Source organism: Macrotis lagotis, chromosome 1 (genome assembly GCF_037893015.1).
Source record: "Macrotis lagotis isolate mMagLag1 chromosome 1, bilby.v1.9.chrom.fasta, whole genome shotgun sequence".
Lineage (NCBI taxonomy): Eukaryota > Metazoa > Chordata > Mammalia > Peramelemorphia > Peramelidae > Macrotis > Macrotis lagotis.
The window spans coordinates 640,673,992-640,691,776 of record NC_133658.1 but is presented as its reverse complement, the minus strand read 5'-3'; the positions used below and the strand labels follow the sequence as shown (position 1 = coordinate 640,691,776).

General features: G+C 33.9%; 1 protein-coding gene across 6 annotated transcripts in view; it reads right to left on the bottom strand.

The window, feature by feature from the left end:
* LYPD6B (LY6/PLAUR domain containing 6B) overlaps positions 1 to 17,785 on the bottom strand; it is a 222,122-nt gene that overhangs the window by 88,872 nt on the left and 115,465 nt on the right. The gene's annotated exons all lie outside the window — the stretch shown is intronic.

Genomic DNA, 17,785 nt, shown 5'->3' with positions numbered 1-17,785 from the left:
GAGAAGATGAATTAAGAAGCCTCTTGAAAGAAGAGTATCAATGTTGGCTTGAAGTTTAAAAATGTAAAAAAAAATAAGATCTTAGCAACTGATCTCATCAATTCCTGGAAAATAGAGGGAAAATAAATGAAAGCAGTGTTCAATTTTATATTCTTGGGCTCAAAGATCATTACAGATGGTGACTCCAGTGATGAAATTAAAAGATGCTTTCTCCTTGGAAGGGGAGTTATGGTAAATCTGGACAGGATCCTTAAAAGCAGAGATATAACCTCGCCAACAAAGATTTGAATAGTCAAAGCTATAATTTTTCCAGTAGCAATTATGGCTGTGAAAGTAAAGCTGAGTGCTGCACAATTGATATTTTCAAATCGTGGTGCCAAAGCAGACTTTTGAGAATCTCTTGAATAGCAAAAAGATCAAATCAATCAATATTTAAATAAATTAATTCAGGCTATTAACTGGAAGGTCAAGTACCAAAACTGATACTTTATCCATCTCAACTTTTGACATCCCTTTCTCCTCTTGCCTTCAACCTTTCCTTACATCAGAGTAATAAGTGTTGTGATCAAAGCATTCATAGAAACAATAAACATGGATTTGGATAGACTTTGAGAGTAGAACTTAACATGCTATGGTCCATGGGATCATGAAAAGTCAGACATGATTGAGTAATTGAACAACAACAAACAACAGATTACATTCTGATCAGCTTTTGCTAGATGTAGCATATAGATAGCCAGGAACCTGTCATTTCCATATTATGCCATTATCCAAAAATCCACATCTTATTCCTAGGCATTGTCTTCTTAATCAGCTCTTCGATTTCCAAATCAGTCTTTTTTCTTTTGAACCCTTTAATTTGTCAGCTACAATGAAAGCACCACCTATGCCCTAATGTTTTAGCTTCTTGTTCAAGACTTTATCTAACAGTACTTTCTGTGTTTCTTCTAGTACTACAATTTGTGTCCACCAAAAAACAAATAAACAGTAGTTATCTAGTTAGATTAGTTTTAGGAATCTCTCACATCTTGGATTTTTGCCTTGGGAAGAACATAGATTCTCTGTCTCTTTCTAATTCTCAATCTCTTTCTTCCTGTCTCTCTCCCACCTCCTTCTCCCTTTGGTCTCTCTTCTTGTTTACTCACACACTTCTGGACCACTTTATAAGTGTTGTGTTCAGATCTAGACTTTAAGAAGGGCAATGGTATGAAGAAGACTATCCAAAAGAAGGCAACCAGTGCCCCTAAATTCATATAATACAATGAAACATTGATGCAAAGAGGGACATTTTAGCTTGAAAACAAAAACAAAGACTTTAAGAAGAATGAGAGCTGTCTTCAAATATTTTGAATAGCTTTCCCAAGTAAGTGGGTAGAAATTTATTCTCCTAGGTTCCAGAAGGCAGAACTAGGGTTGATGGATGGAACTTGCAGAGAGGCATATATAAGCTCAATATAAGCTAAAGCTTCCTAACAATTAACATGATCCAAAATTGACAGCACTGGGAGGTTCCCTTTCATTGGAAGCCTTCAAGCAAAAGCTGGATAACCAGTTTTGGGGTATGTGGTCTAACAGGTTCTTATTCAGGTATGGGTTGGACTAAATGGTCTCTGAGGTTCCTTCTAAATCTGAGACTCTTGTGAGTCAAATCACATAGTTTGTGAATTTGTTATTCCTACTTTCTTATTAGGTATTAGCTCAAGTCCTTGCTTAGCTACAAGCCTCTTTTCTAAAGAAATTCTATCTAAAGTCATTAAAGACTTTTCCCCCCCTAAATCTTCATTCTCCTAGACTCCTGGGCTTCATCTGATAACTCCTTCCTTCTTAATTACCTCTCCTCTCTCTTAGCTTCTCAGACTTTTCCCTCTCACAGTTCACTTCTTCCCTCTCTAACTACTCTTCTTATATATCTTCTTTTCTCTGACCTTTAAATTAGGTATTTTCCAAAGTTCTCCTCTCTTCTCTAATATTATTTTCAATTCATGAATTCAATGATCACTTATATGCAGATCACAGTCAAATATTATTTCTACCACCAAATTCTCCTCCAGAACTTTAATCTTAGATTCTTATTGCTCTCTACAGTTCTACCTTTAAATATCCAATCAGAACCGCATTCAACACTTATCTATGCCATTAGTACCTATCCTGGTTGAATTATATTGAAAGACTATGAATGCCTTTAAGGCAGAAACCTTGAATACATCTATATATTATATAATATATCTACATATTATATATTATTTTATAATAATATATTAATATAACATTCAACATATTATAGTATTATGTAGTATAAATAAACATACACCTATAGATGTCTCTCTTCAAGAAAAGGCTGGATTCAGGATCCAAAAGACCAGAATACAAAACCTGATTCTTCTATTTCCTAGAGACAGCTAGGTAACACAATAGTTAAGAGGGTGAGAGAGAGTCAGAAAGACCTGAGTTCAAATCCTGATCAGTCTCTTAATAGTTGTAAGTCTGGGCAAATTACTTTAACCCTTTAACTCAGTTTTTTCATCTATCTATTAACTAGTCAGTTATTACTCCTTCATCATCAGTCTGAATATAGTTAAATTATATTGAACTTTGAAAAGATTCTAAGTTTCTTCAAGGCAATAATTAACCTTGTATAGTATCTCAGACATAGTAGGAGTTCAACAAATGTCTGCTAATTAACTTATTAGTGACCAGGAGATGGGGAGGCTCAGATGGCAAAGAGCCCTTATACCCAAAAGCACATTCTGGACAGTTATTTAGATTCTATAGTTTTTTGGTATAGTAGCTTAATGAGAAACTGAGTTCTAGGGAGACAGGTTTGCTATATTCTGTATAGTAAGACTTCAACATAAGGCCTAAGTTTTGGTTTTAACCTTGATAGTACTTATCTGTGTGACCTTGGACAACTTGTTTAAACTCTCTGGGGCTCAGTTTCCTCATCTGTAAAATGAGAGTTAGACTAGATGAATTCTAGTCTAACTTCCATTTCTAGAGTTTATCTTTATGTAAAGAAAGGTAAATTGGTGAGGACATTTTAAAAATCAAAGCATTTAAGGATTATTTGAAAGGAGATATTTATCCTGGGGATGTAAACTTAGGAGACACTACCTTCAAATATTTACCATATGGAAGAAGAATTAGACTTTTTTTCCTAAGCAGCAGAACTCTCCTAGAAGTTCTTTTAACCCCAACCTCACAGGAGGTTCCCATCCAGAGGGGTAGGTTTCTTTATCAGTCCTTACTTTCTAACCAGTAGCATGCTTACCCAGTCCAGATATCCAAATTAGGCCTTTAAAAGAAAAGACATAATGGGATCCCAGTTGGGTCAGGATGAAAAAGCCCAGATCTTTGGATAGGCAACAGAAAAGATCACACTGGAAGCAAATTGATATTCATCAAACACACTTTAATAAGATACAGGGAATCCAGAGGGAGACTGTGGGCAATGGGGGGGGATGGAGTTGGAGAATGAGACAGACAGCAGGAAAGGAGGGAAGAGAGTCACCAAGCATCATTTATGTAGTTATGGATTGGAGCTGGGAGCATTCAGGTGGCATAGACCTGGAGCAACTGGAAAAGTACTCAAAGAGGAGGGTTTCCTTCCTTATATAGGTCCAGTGTGGAAAGAAATGGTGGCACCTGTATGACCTTAGGATTCACTCATTAGTATATTAGTCACCTCAAAGTTATCAGTGCCATCTTCTCGCAGCCTCATTAACATGTCTCTTTTTAAACAATATTTTATTTATTTATTTTTCCAACCACATGTAAAGTTAGTTTTCAACAATCATTTTTGCAAGGTTTTGAGTTTCACATTTTCCCCCTCCCTCTCCTTCCTCCTTCCTCCCCCTGACAGAAAGTAATCTAATATAGGTTATACATGTATAACTATGTTAAACATAAATCCATATTAATCATGTTGTGAAAGAAGAATCAAATCAAAATGGGAAAATAAACATTTGTGAGTAAAACAACTTTTAAAAAATGTAAATAGTAACCTTTGGTCTGCATTTAAACTCCATGGTTCCTTCTCTGGATATTGGTAGTATTTTCCATCAAAAGTCTTTTTGAATTGTCTTTGATTATTATACTGCTAAAATGAACAAGTCCATCATAATTGATCATCACTCAATGTTGCTGTTAGTGTATACACTACTCTTCTGTTTCAGCATCAGTTCATGCAATTCTTTCCAGGCTTTTCTGAAGATCCATTCTTCATGATTTCTTATGGAACAATTGTGTCCTATCACATTCATATACCACAATTTGTTCACCCATTCCCAATTGATGGGTATTCTCTTAATTTCCAATTTTTTGCCACCAAGAAAAGAGCTGCTATAAATGTTTTTATGTATGTGGGGTATTTACCCTTTTTGATGATTTCTTTGGGATACAGACCTAGTAGTGGTATTACTGAATCAAAGGGTATCGTACAGGTTTATTGCCCTTGGGTGTAATTCCAAATTGCTCTCCAAAAAGGTCGGATCAGTTCACAGCTGCAATAACAATGCATTTGTGTCCCACTATTCCCACAAAGCCGCCAACATCGATCATTTTCCTTCATAGTCATATTGGTCAATCTGAGAGGTATAAGGTGGTGCCTCAGAAATGTTTTAATATTTATTTCTCTAATCAATAATGATTTAGAGTATTTTTTCATATGGTTATAGATAGTTTTAATTTCTTCATCTGAAAATTGTCTCTGTATATGTTTTGACCATTTATCAATCAAGGAATAATTTATATTCTTATAAATTTGATTCAGTTTTCTATATATTTTAGAAATGGGTCTTTTATCAGAATAATAGTTATAAAAACTGTTTCTCAACTACTGCATTCCTTTTAATCTTGGCTGCATTGGTTTTATTTGTTTATTGATTTTATTTCAATTTAATGTAATCAAAAGTATCCGTTTTGCATTTTATAATGTTCTCTATTTTTTCTTTGGTCATAAACTGCTTCCCTTTTTATAAATCTGACAGATGAACTATCCCTTGTTCTCCTAATTGGCTTATGGGATCACTTTTTAATGCCTAAATCCTACATCCATTACCACTTTATCTTGGTATTGGGTGTGAGATATTGGTCTATGCCTAGTTTCTGCCATGCTGTCTTCCAGTTTTCCCAGCAATTTTTGTTCAAGAATAAGTTCTTATCCCTGAACCCGGAATTTGGGGGTTTATCAAACAGTAGATTATGATACTCATTTACTCCTTCTTTTGTACCTAATCTATTACACTAATACACTACTCTATTTCTTTCCCAGTAACAAAGTTTTGATGACATACTTTACAATATAATTTTAGATCTGATATGGCTAGATCAACTTCCTTTGCATTTTTTAAAATAATTCTGTTGATATTCTTGACCTTTTGTTCCCCCATATGAATTTAGTTAAATGTTTTTTCTAGTTCAAAGTAATTTTTTGAGTGGTATGGCACTGAAGAAATAATTTAATTTAGGTAGAATTGTAGTTCAATCTACCCATGAGCAATTGACATTTGTTCAGTTATTTAGACCTGATTTTATTTATGTTAGAAGTGTTTATGATTAGTTTCATATAATTTCTGAATTTGCCTTGGCAGGTGGACTCCCAAGTATTTTATGTTGTCCACAGTTACTTCAAATGGAATTTCTCTTTCTATACCTTGTTGCTGTGTCTTGTTGGTAATATATAGAATTGTTCATGATTTATCTGAGTTTATTTTATATCCTACAACTCATTAACCTAATATTTCTCTAATTTTACTGCATATGGTTAGCGTTTATTTGTAACTTGCAGACAGAGGACCTTTGCTGGAACCTAGCTGGCTTCTCCTAATTTAGTACATATATGGTCTCAATTAATTTAGGAGGCAGTTTTGACAAGTGGTTTCTATGTTCCTCTTTATACTCTTAGTTCCTATTTATTATTAATTGTTTCCTTACACAGGTTATTTACAAGATACAATTTCAACACACCAGGTTTCTCTGAAATTATTCTTTTTCATCATTTCTTATGGCATAATAGCATTTTCATATACCATAGGTTGTTCAACCATTCCCCAATTGGGGAGTACCCTTTCTGTTTCCAGTTCTTTTTCACCACAAAAAAGAGCTCCATATTTTATACATCTATATCTATAATTCTACAGGGGCACCTAGGTGGTATAGTGAATAGAATGCCAGACCTGGAATCAGAAGACTCATCTTCATAAGTTCAAATCTAGCCTCAGGCACTTACTAGCTGTGTGATCCTGGGGAAAGTCAAATTAACCCTCATTACTTTAGTTTCTGAGTTGGAGAATGAATGGCAAACCATTTCAGGATGTCTGCCAAGAAAACCCCAAATGGACTCATGAAGAGTCAGACACAACTAAAAATGACTAAACAACAGAATGGTTCTATAAAGATACAGAATTATAGAAATATCGATATCTATAGACATATATATAAACACATTTATGTGTGACTACAGATATATATGTGCATTTTTATGCATGTATGCATATTAAAATCTTTTCTTCTTTCTTTGATCTCTTTGGAGAATATTCAAGATATATAGGGAATAGATTCAAATGTTTAAGATTAAAAACCATTCTATAAATGTTAAATGATAAAAGGATACACAATTGACTTTCAAAGGAAGAAATCCAAGCCCTCAATAGGAAAAACAATTCCAATTCATAAAAATTTTAGTAACTTTGAAGTTTCACCTCATATCTATCAAACTAGCAAAGCTGACCAAAGGAAAAAACAAAGGAAATTAACAAAGAGGAGTCACTACAGGAAAATAAGCATTTTAATGCACTGCTGGTGGAGCCATGAATTGGAATGGCTATTCAAGAAGAAAGCTAAGAATTTTATCTAAAAAGTTTCTAAACCTTGCATGCTTTTTGACCCAGCAATAACACTATTTTTTTACAATATTATAAAAAAGGAACATGGAACAGTGAACAGAACTATGGACACATAGTCAGGAATTCAAATCTTTCTAAGAAATTCTCTAGATGAATGATGTTGGAAAAGAAATTCACCTCTCCTACTTTCTGGTTTTTTTCTCCAATCTGTAAATTGGAGAGAATAATACTGACATCACCTATCTCACAGGATTATTGTGAGGGAAATGTTCTGTGAACTTCAAAGTGCTAAATAATTTTGGGTCTTATATATTGAGCTTTAAGCTTCAAAACATCTATCTATTATTTTCTATGAACCTTATAACAATGACGAGTGGATAGTGACAATAATAATTCACATTACTTGTAATCTTACAAATGAGGAAACTGAGGCTCAAAGAGTGACTTGCTCTAGGGTTCTAACCTAAGAGAGAGATCTCATACTCTCTTAGTCTTGATATACTAAGTTAGTTTTTAAAATCTCTATTACAGAAGGTAAAATAATGGATACTATAAAATTGCTATCTCATGAAAATTTATAGTAATAACAGAAGTGGGGGTAACTTCAAAAACTGTATTAAAAATTCTTGTGCAGCTGTTCATTTCTTTGCCTTTAATGTCATTAAAAATAATTGCAATTTTAAAAACCAATTAAACTCTGTGGGTAGCATTTAGAGGATCTCATGAACATTCTGGACTCTCATGCATCAAAATAAAAATGTCATATAGAGGTATTCTTGGGCTTTAGTGTCTAGAAAATGCTGGGGTGGGGGTGAGGAAGTTGCTTTTTTTCTTTTTCTATAATTTTCCTTTGAATGATTCTGCAAAACACATTTTTATATTTCTGAAAGTGTTTCCCTTTGGTTTTCAAAACCGACATCCCTAAATTGTTTATATGGAAACATGTTTACGTTATTTCATATCTTTAGCACAAAAAGAGATGAATTAAAAAAATCACTAAAAAGAAAAAGGAAAATAAATACAATTTCTGACATAAAAACCTCATGCTTATCAAAATGGCAAAAATGACCAAAGTAGTTAATATTGGAGGAAATAAAGAAAAGAAAGGCATCTTTGCTATAATACTGATGGAGCTGTAGGTTGATCCAACATTCTGAAAAGTGATTTGAATTTACTTGTCTCTTTTCAATGCTACTACTAAACAAATGTCTTGATCAAGTCAAAGACCTGTGTGACTACAGATGTGTATGACCCTGGAAAAATCAGTTAATCTGATTCAGTTTCCTCAACAGCAAAATATGGATAACAATAGCCCTACTTCCCAGAGTTATTGTGAGGACCTAATAAAATAATATTTGTAAAGTGTTTACTACAGAGCCTAGCCTAGAACAGGCATGTAGAATAATATAAATGCTAGCTATTATTAATATCCATAGAAAGAATTTTTCTAGTTGCAAAAAAGAATCAGAAAAAAGTAACTGTCCATCAATTGGAGAACTGCTGAACAAAGTATAGTATCTGAATGGAATAAGACACCATAATAAATAAAAAAATATGATGTATGAAGAGAAGTAGAGAAAAATGGTATGAACTAGTAAAGAGTAATCAGAATCAGAACAATACAAGCAATCACTACAGGAATGTAAATGAAAACTGAAAATAAGCTCAACTCTGATTAATTACAATGATAATTCTTGGTCCAGGAGAATAGATAATGAGAATACACAACCCTCTTCTCTGTAAAGAAATCCAGAATATTACAGATGTTGTCAGATATGGTTGTTATGTTAATTTACTTTGCTTAACTTTTCTTTATTTACAAAGGAAAGTACATTGGGGAGGTAAGGCTCTATATGAGAAAATATGGTGTAAAATCAAAAGGTTTGGATAGAACTTTGAAAAAAAGTATAGAAGCATATCCCCTTAGAATTACAAGAATGTACTAATTCAAACTGCAAATTTCTTGGTACTCCTATTCCACCTTGTGGAAATAGAAATTTATTTTAAAGGGCTAAAATATTTTCCCAAAAACTTTATAATTATGTTGCTCTTTTCAAGCACTTTTCATCCTTACAACTTGTTTCTGTTTATATCACATACCAAAAGGATTCCATCAAAATTATGTATTTATATATAATTTATATATTTAGCACCAAAAATGTTCAAGATATCACTAAGTGCTATGAGGAGATATGAAGACATGTAGTGTCTTCAAAGTGTTCCCAATCCAGTTTGGGAGATAAGGCATATGAAAAGTTAACTACCTAAATACTTTCAATATTCACTCTACAAACCTATATGAAAACTATTATATAATAAGAAAAGAAATAAGTAAAACAGTTTCTTTCCTCAAAATGTTTGAAAGTTAGCCTTAGAGATAAGAACAATAAATACCTAATTATAAGGTCAAAAGTCTTAAGTGATAATTGGCCAATTGAATGTCATAAACCCATAATATAAGAGGTGAATGAGATCATATAGCTAGCAAGTATTTGGAAGAATGGCAAGCCCCACCAGTCCCTCACTCTCTAGTCTAGATGAAGATCAGCTGTGCTCCAGTCAAAGAAAATTATTTCTTATCTATCTTACCCTAGAAATCTCCACTTTGATCTTCCATTGGTTTGTCCTCCTGGTTTCCCAGAGGGAGCTTGTCTTTACAAACCACCTTCAAACAGCAGATGCAGTTTACAATCCATTATCCACATTAGTAGTACAGGCACCAGCTTAAAACTTTTCAACTTTCAACTTTGTTTACAAGGTATTGTAATGGCCCACAATCTTACATTTTTGACTTCACGTCTTAATTTTTACCTGGAAGCCCAAATTCCCAAAAGCCCTATAAAATTCTTGAATTCTCCCCATGACTTCATTCCTACACTGGCTCCTGACCTGTCCCTCAACCCCAAGTGAAATAAAACTTTGAAAGTCAAAGAAGAAAGAAATTATTAGTGATCAAGCAGGACTTCCTTCTTATAAAATTTAAGCTCCTTTGACATGGGAATTACTTACTTTTGGGGGTCAAAAAGCATGCAAAGTTTAGGGGGGTTCCTTAATATAATTTGTACCTGGTATAAAACTAGATAAGAGTAAGATAAATGAACAGGAAGTATTCTGGGGAGGGGAGGATACCGTGAGCAAAAGGTATGTGATCAGAATTAAGAATATATTCAGGAAATGTTGGTGGGAGGAGGGATTTGAATGATAGATCAGAAGATCAGATTTTATCCTGTAGTCAGTGTGGAACCTTAGAAAGTATTGAACAGATAAAAGCATTGTTTTAGGAAAATGGACAAGGTATTCCATGGCAGAATTTATTGCAGTGGTGATGAGAAAGTAGCTGAGATCAGTGAGAAGGTTTCAGGTGTTAGATGATTAAACAGCAAACTTAGTCTTTCTAACAGCTGCTGTTTCACTGATGAGAAGAAAATGCTTGATCTAAAGAACCAGAATGAAGAAAGTACTTTGGCTCAGCAGTTAAGAAGCTAAACATGTGGGAGGAAGACAGATGAATTGCTTGGTCCTGGGTACAACAGCCTGTGGACCATTTATTATTAAAGGACATTTCACATTTGACTAGCTAAGGACTGAGACAATAATTTGATTCTCTAAGAGAAAGCAAATTCCCTCTGATGTTAGTTCTCCAAGACCACATGAAACAAAAAGCACTTGGGAAGGAGCTCAACATGAGCAAGCCTTGGCTAGTGCAGCCCCCTCCCCTTTTTCACCTTTTTAATCTTCAGATCCTACCAAGCAAATTATTTCGAGTGGTTGGTTTTTGGAAAATGAGCTCCTGGTTCTCAGATTCTATGGATTTCATACAAAAGGAAGCAGAAATATACTGTGAGTTTCCATCAAAGGGCATTACAAAAAATATTGTCTCCAATCAATTCAAAAACAAATACCAAGAGGTAAGTCTTCATGTACTAATATTAGATTCCTCCTTCTACCTAAGGGTTTCTTATGAAAAGAAAAGAAACCAATTCAGTTTGCAATCGGACTGAGTCTGTGGTTCAAAACCCATCTCAGTCATGTACTACCCAGATGACCTGGAGCAAGTCACAACTCTCTGCTGTGTCTTAGTTTCCTCAATTGTAAAATGACAGAATAAGATTATATACATATATATATATATATATATATATATATATATATATATATATATATAGTCAAACAGTCAATAATGCCTGCAATCAAGGAGCTTACAGTCTTCCTGTTCTAAATCCATGATCCTATAGACTTTCCAACAGATCTGTGATTTCATCCCTTGCTCAGCTTCTTATACTATTGATACTTGTCTATGTTCTTTCATAGATGCTCCACAGAGGATCTATACAAAGCACTGGAGGCACTGCAATAGGGTTAGGGATATTGCAAGTACCAGTGGAGAACTCTGCTGTTTATGTGTTTCGAGCCACGCTGTTATTAGCTGACTTCTCCACTTCCTTTTCCAGCCCTTCATTCCTTAACTGGCCAGTTAGGTAATACAGTGCATAGGGCTGGGCTTGGTGAAAAGAGGACCTGAGTTCAGAGTACTGCCTCAGAGACTTACTAGCTATTTGATCCTAGGAAAGTCATTTAATCTCTCTGATTCAGTTTCCTGGGGATAATAATTTCAGTTATTTTCAGTCATATCCAACTCTTCATGATCCCATCTGGGATTTTCTTTGCAGAGATATTACAGTGGTTTGCTATTTCCTTTTCCATTTCAAGTAAGCAAGGTTAAATGACTTGCCAAGGATCACATAGCTAGTAAGTATCTGTGGTAGGATTTGAATTCAGGAAGAGGAGTCTAGCTCATTCCCAGCCCTGTGCTCTATTTTCCTTTCCTGAGTTTTTGGAAAGATCAAATAAGATACTATATGTAAAGCAGTTTACAAACCTTAAAGTACTATTTATTTAAAGTACTCTTACGCTTTCTATTATTATTACTTATTGGTATATCCTTTGCACAATCACTAGAACTGTACTCCAGTCTATTTTTACCCACAATATTGCTCCCTTCCAGTTACCAGAAACTCCTTGGTAATTGTGAAGTTCCATGTTTCTCAATCATCCGGCACCATCAGAAGAACATTTGTATTGAAAAGATGGTTCTCTGTACTAGTAAGCAGTTTGGGATCCTTTCTTCATGCCATTTCTAAAATGCAGTTTAGCACTTAATTCTTGTACTGCTTCCTTCTGTAGGCCCATTTACACATAAAATCTGTTTCAAAACAGAAGCTATTTTAAAATAAGGACTAAGTAATGCAATCATCACAGTCATTTTCAAGCATTTGCTCAATCCCAAATATGAGAACATTATAGTAGGTCTAACACAGTTTGTTGCTGCTGCTCTCCTGGGACTTGGAAGTGTCCACAGAAGAAGCAAACGAGTAATTAGTAATTACTTTTTTTGGGGGGAGGGGTATATTTTACCTTGAAGAAGGAAAACAATTATCTAGGGACAAGAAAGAGGAAAAGGAAGCAAGAATACAGAGATCATTATTAAAAAAAAAAAGACAAAACCTCAATTAGATCTCTGAAGGGAATAAGAAACATGGGGCCCTAGTCTTGGGTATGAGGATCTTTAAAACCAAATAAGAAGAGAGGATTGATGATACATATGAGAGGTACTTTTCTATTTGGAAGCACAAAATATGTAATCCAGGCCAACAGGAAGTTATAATTTGTCATTTGTTCATTGTGGATATATTCTTTATGGGGAAGAAGGGGTATGGTATTTTAAATTCTAGTAAAATATCGACTAATGAAATCTACTATTTTCAAATTACGATTTCTATGCCAATGACTCCCTGATCTACATATCAAGACATAATTCTTTTTTGGAACTCCAATCTGGTATCTCTAACTGCCTATTGGACATTGCTAATAGGATGCCCCATAGACTTTTCAAAATTCCCTTAACTAAAACAGAATTCATTTTCCTTGCCTCTGTTGCCCCCTCCAAAGTTCCCTCTTATGATTAAGGGCACTATCATCCTTTTAGATGCTTAGGTTCACTGTCTTGACAGATCATAGTCTTGATGTAATCCTTGACACTTAGCTCCCTACCTACCATCCCATTCTATCAATTCAACCACTGGTCAAATCCTGCTCTTTCCTATGTTTTCAACTTTGCAACTTCTCTCCAAATGTCCCCTTCTCTACACTCATGCAGCCATAACTCTAATCATGTCTTTATCACCTCTCTTCTGAACAATTGCAATATCCTTCTAACTGGTCACCCTACTTCAAGTCTCTTCCAACTATAATCCATCCTCCAAAAGTGGTATCTGTCAAAGTGATTTCCTAAAGCACAGGTCCAATTATGTCATCTGTCTGCTTAAAAAAATATAGCAGATCAACTATGAACTTTATGTTCAAACATAAAATCTTGCTTGTCACATGAAGATTTTCATATCCTTGCCTATTCCTACTTTTCCAGTCTTCTTAAACTTTATTCTCCTCCACACGTTCTATAATCCAATGACCATGGCTTATTATCTTCCACATGACACTGTCTTAATACTGGTTGCTTTGATACATTGAATCCTGAACTTTCGCACCTCTGCCTTAACATCCTTCAAAAGTCTTAGTTCAAGCACAATATGCTGCAAGAAGTCTTTTCTGGCCCCTCTTACCTCCATCCACTGGAGTCTTTCCATCTAAGTTTAAGCCCCCTTTTACTCTGTCTGTATCCTGTATGTAATTATCCACTATCACCCCCATTAGTATGTAAGATCCCTGAAGATAGGAATTGTTCTAAGATTTTTGCATTTCTTTGTATTACCACTGACTTGATCCATGAAAAGGATTTAATAAATAAATGCTTGGTGATTGATTAATTCTGAATATCTTCCGCCACAGTGGGTCATGAATCCATATGTAAGGTTAACTGAGCCACACACAGACAATTTTTAAAAGTAATGTTTTGTTGTATTTTTATTTATTTTGTTAATTATTACCCAATTACTAACAACAGGGGGGGTTTAATTTACAACCAAAACTTTTTTCAATCTTGATTTCCTGATGTCCCCCCCCCCCCAGGATCATAAAGTCCTTATTCCTACCCTGTCCCCATTCCTGTAACTTCGATCCCTCTTTCCATGAAGGTTCCCTATATAGTAGAGATATTGTTTCTCTCTATCCCTCACCATTTCCTGCCTTTCTCCCTCCCCATAACAATTTCATAATTGATAAAGATGAATTTGCTTATTAAGTGTTTTGTTGTATTTAAAATATACATATTTCCCAATTATATTCAGCTAATCTCAAGAGTGTTGCCTATGGGTTTCCACTTTTGACATTTCTGTTTGATGACATAAAGTGAGAAAGTTGAATGGCTAGCTGGGCATCCTTGACCTACCCTGGCCTGATAAACTGCAGAAATTCCAAATTCCTTTCCTTGCTCTCTTTACATTCTTTATTTACAAAGCATGATGGCTGGCAGATTTGCACAGTGAATGGAACAGAAATGTTTAACAAGATTTTCAAGAGGGTATTTATCTGGCTGCATGTCAGAGCTGCTAGGAAACAAACAGCAGGGTCACCACAAACATGCCCAAGTGGAAACTTGCTTCCTTTACACTGCAAACCAGCTTCAAATATCTTTCACCAAAGTGAGGCCTCCAATATGGTTATTCTTTCATTTTGATCACTCTAGGATTTTTTTAAAGACAAAAATCCCTACACTTTAAAACAATCCTTCACACATGGCTAATGATCCTAGATGGGGCAGATGGAGAAGCATTCTTTTCCAGAGAAAAAAGCAGATTTTTAATTAGAGAAAGGAGAGAGTCCTAGATTTCATTCTTGGCTCACCATTAATCTATTATGACCTCATAAAAGTAATTTGTTCAAAAAAAAACTAATTTGTTCCCTTGATGTCTCACCCTATAACAAAAGATAAAATCCTATTCTATGAGGCAACATAGAGATAATGAGAAAAAAAGAGATAGTTTTTCCAAAATAATAGTTATTTTAAAGTGCTTTAAGATTTGCAAGGATATATATATATATATATATATATATAGTGCTAAGGGTATAAAAATTTGAACTCAAGTCTTCCTGACTACATATACCACAAACTATCCACTGCACTCACCTACTACAAGAAGCCTCTTCTGGTCCCCTCATCCATTTAAGACATGGGCAGGAAATGTCTGGCTTGTGGGCCATATAAGGTCTTTGAAATCATTTGGTTTGCTACAGCAACTACATTCATTTGCCAAAGGAAACACAGGTGGAACTCAAAATTCAATAAATAGGAGCTTTTTAAGGAGTTAATTAATTGAAAGTTTGACCAAATTTATAGCAGGCTAATTTTAAAGTTCATAATTTTGTGTGGCCCTCAAATGATGTTATAAATATTCAAAAAGCTCTTAGCAGAAAAAAAGGTTCCCCATCCCAGATTTAAGTCTTACTATTTAAGCTGACCTTATGGTAACCTTTCTTCTATTCTCTACACACAAACTTTTCTTGTACGCACCCAGTATTTGGGTGTATACATTTATTTACATTAATATGTAAGATCCTGAAGAGCTAGTACTTAAGCACACAGGGCAAGATGAAGGAACTAAGTCCAGACCTACCCTGCTTTGAAATCCCCACCAACTTAACCTTACAAGTAGGGCTATAGGGAAAATTTCTCCTCAAAGGATAGAGGTGATCATAAAACACAAAAGAAATAATTTTGATTACATACAACAAAATCATATTTGTATAAACAAAATGAATGGAAATAATTGACTAACATAAAAAGTATAATGGGAAAAATATTTGAATCAAATATCCACAATAAAATGCTGAAATCTAAGATCTATAGAAAGAAAACATAAATATAATACAGAATCATTCCTCAAATGATAAATGTACAAATGATAAAAGGATATATGCCATTTTCATAGAAACAATTACAAATTTCAAACAACCAAATAAAAACATAACCTCAAATCTTAAATAGTGTGTGACATGCAAATTATGTTGTTCAGTCATTTTTCATTCATGTTCAACTCTTTTGATCCCATTTTAGACATTCTTGGAAAAGATACTGGAATAGTTTGTTATTTCCTTCTCCAGTTCATTTTACATATGAGAAAACTAACCAAACATGGTTAAGTGACTTGTCCAGGGTCACAGAGCTAGTAAGTGTTTGAGGTCAGATTTGAATTTAGGAACATGGCCTGGCACTATATCCACTGCATACCTGATTGCTCTATGCAAATTACAACAATTGAGATTTCAGCCCCAAATCAACAAACTTTTATTAAGTGCTTAATTATGCCATGCACTGGAAATACAAAGCCAAAAATGAAACAGTCCATGTACTCCAATAGCTTATATTCCATTCGAGGAAAACAATCTATTACAAGCATATATGAAATATATACAAAGTAAATACAAGAAATTTTGGAGCAACAAAATTCATATCTGAAAATTGTCAAAGCCAAAAAAAATGCAAAAAGTCAGTGTTAGAGGGACTGCAGCAAGATAGGCACATTAACATACTGTTAAAGCTGTGAACTAGTCCAATTCTTCAGTATATTATTTTGAAATCATGCAGGAAAAGAGACTAAATTATTCATACCCTTTGATGCATCCATCCCACTATTGGTCATTTAACTCTAGTAAACAATGGTCCAGTAGATAATATATATATATATATATATATATATGTATATATATATATATATACATATATATATGTATATATATATATATATATATATATATATATATATATATATATATATATATATAGTAGTGCTCTTTGTGATAGCAAAAAATGATTTAAAATAAAGTGAGTGCCCATCATTTGGAGAGTATCGAAATAACTGTGGTCATGGAATTTAATTTAATTTTATTCTGCAATGAGAAATGATGATCACGGTTATACATGTATAACCATATTATATTACTTTCTGGGGAGGAAGGGAAAGAAATGTGAAACTCAAAATTAAAAAAAAATGACTTGAAAACTATTGTTGCATGTAGTTGGAAAAATAATAAAATAAAATAATGATGAATATAAGAAATTCTGAGCAATATGATTTTTATGAATTTTTGCAAAGATAAGCAGAATCAGAAAATAAGAAGTGACTACAATATAAGGAAAGAGATTATTCAAAAAAAGAGTAGGATGCTGAATAATTAAAAAAACAATCAAAAATGTTCTCAGAGATTAGATGATTAAATACACCTTCCTTCTGATGTCAGAGAAGAGAAAGACTACTGTAAGGTATAAGTTTATCAATTAGTGAATATTTTTTACTTTTTTGTTATGAATGAAGGTTCGTTCTACAGAGTGATTTAGGAGTATTTCCAATCAAGATTGTAATATTGAAACAAATGGCAACAATAAAACTTTTTTAAAAGAAGGCCACAGGTTTGGAGCTAAAAAGTGACTTAGATTTTCTATTAAAAGATTCTATTTTGTATTTACTTACATATATAAATACTATCTCTCTCTCTCAATAGAATGCAAGATCTTTGAGGGCAGGAATCATTTACTTTATATTCCCCAAGAACCTAGGACAGTATCTGCCACATGCAAAGTACTTTAAAAAAGATGCTTGCTGGTTATTTAAACAAACTCCTCCCAAAACTAGAATTGACTAGGTAACAGCCTTCCCAGATAGTCTTTTACTTACAAGCAGACAGTTCTCCTTAATGTTTACCTTTAAATTCCTTTTGAAGCAGTTTAGCTCATTTAATATTTTCTCGATTTCTTTGGAAGTAAAGAACAGGGGCTCACCATCATCCATATGGAATATCTCTTGAAGTCTTAAGATCTCACTTTATAAACCTAATTCTTTTAGTCTCTGCTATTCTGCCCAATTTATTTCAATTCCCATTTAATCTCAAAAGATGCAACTTAAGTTCAAATCACAAATAAAAGCAATTAGATTGTGGGGAGATCTGTATCTCTGCTATTTTACCTTGTACATGATTACTGTATCCTCCAT